We start from the raw sequence: 1,836 nt of genomic DNA on the forward strand, positions 1-1,836 counted from the left end.
CGTCAGTGCTGCTGTATTCCCAAGGCCTGGCATGCAGCAGGTGCTTAGTGAATACTTGCTGAGGGAGTGGCACGTGGGTCTAGTGCCACTTCAGCAGTGCGTTTCCTTCAGGCGTCTTCCCTCCCTAGTAACCTATAAGCCACATGTTGAGCGGATGAATAAAAAAATGTAAGTTACAGGTTAGGAAGGAATCATCCTGTTTAGAGGTTTCCAATCCTAGCTGCACACTTGAACCGCCTATGAAGCTTTAACAAAATAAACCAAAACAGGCCAGGCCTGGTGGCTCATGCCTGTAATTCCAGAACTTTGGAAGCTGAGGTGGGTGGATCAACTGAGGTCAGGAGTTTGAGACCAGCCTGGCCAACATGGTGAAACCCTGTCTCTACTAAAAATACAAAAATTAGCTGGGCGTGGTGGCTCACGCTTGTAATCCCAGCTACTTGGGAGACTGAGGCAGGAGAATCGCTTGAACCAGGGAGGCAGAGGTTGCAGTGAGCCAAGATCACACCACTGCACTCGGCCTGGGCAATAGGCTGGAGACTCCGTCTCATAAAACAAACAAATAAAAAACCCCAAAACCCCCAAAGGGTAGGGAACCTCAGTCAACACAATTTATCAGAGTGCGGCCCCAGCCTGGATACTTTTATTTTTGCGCCATTATGCCTAATTTTTGTATTTTTAGCAGAGACAGGATTTTGCCTTGTTGGCTAGGCTGCTCTTGAACTCCTGACCTCAAGTGATCTGCCTGCCTCGGCCTCCCAAAGTGCTACAATTACAGGCATGAGCCACAGCACCCAGCCCCAAGCCTGGACACTTTTAATGACTTTAAAGCATAGCCAGGGCTGAGCATCACCGATTTAGGTCATGGATGGCAGAAACAGATTCTCACACTATCCTTCAGCCAGTGCCCACGATGGGGGCAGACATGCTAATCAATTTCAGGTCTCAGAAGTCTTTGCTGCCATTATCAATGGACTGGAGCTGTGGGAGGAGCTGCAGGGGACAGAGGAGCAGGGCAGGTGTCAAGGAATTTGAACCTCGCCTGCACTTCTTTAGGCTTTCTGGGCTGGAGCCCCTCTCCCAGGAGCCCACCATGGTTTCCTAGGCAGCCCCTCCTCTGTGCAATTACTGCCCCTGCTCACTTCCTGACATTTTCCCATCATGTCTGGGCACTGAGCCTCTTCCAGCTGTCTCCTCCATAGCGAGGGGCCCCGCGCAGGGCAGGGTAAAGCACATGTGTACCAGACAGGGCTCCCAACATGCACATCGTGGAGTGTGGTGGAGGCAGCTGGTTCCTGCCCACCTTTCCCGGGCAAAGGCTCCTGTTATCTCCTCCCCCACTCCCCAGACCCACTCGGACCTCTCAGACTCTGCCCACCAAAGCTGCTTCCTCCCCCGTCCTGTGACAGATGGAACAACTGTCACCGGGGCGTTCAGCCTTCCTGCCAGAAATGTGGACATGGGAGATTCGGCAGGCTTCCACCCATTCTCATCCAAAGCAGTCATGAGGACTGTCACATTCGACCCTCCCACTGGCTCTGAGGGGTGGCATCACCACCATGGATCCCAGTTGAGGAAACCAAGGTCCCCGGACCCCAAGAACCCAGAGAAAGATCAAGATGGGCGCTCTGGGACTCCCAAGCCAGAGCTCCTCCCCAGGCCCACCATCCCTGGGTCTCCCCCACCTAGAAACTGACCCAGCCCACGCGTGTTTCAAGGATGCATGCCCCTGACCTCCCAAGAGCTCACCCAGAGTCTGGGGGACCAGGAGTGTGAGGGGGACGGGTGACTGGCCCAGGGGCAGAGTGGGTAGCAGAGGTAAGGAGGAAGAGAGAC

Source organism: Nomascus leucogenys, chromosome 17, assembly GCF_006542625.1.
Source record: "Nomascus leucogenys isolate Asia chromosome 17, Asia_NLE_v1, whole genome shotgun sequence".
NCBI lineage: Eukaryota > Metazoa > Chordata > Mammalia > Primates > Hylobatidae > Nomascus > Nomascus leucogenys.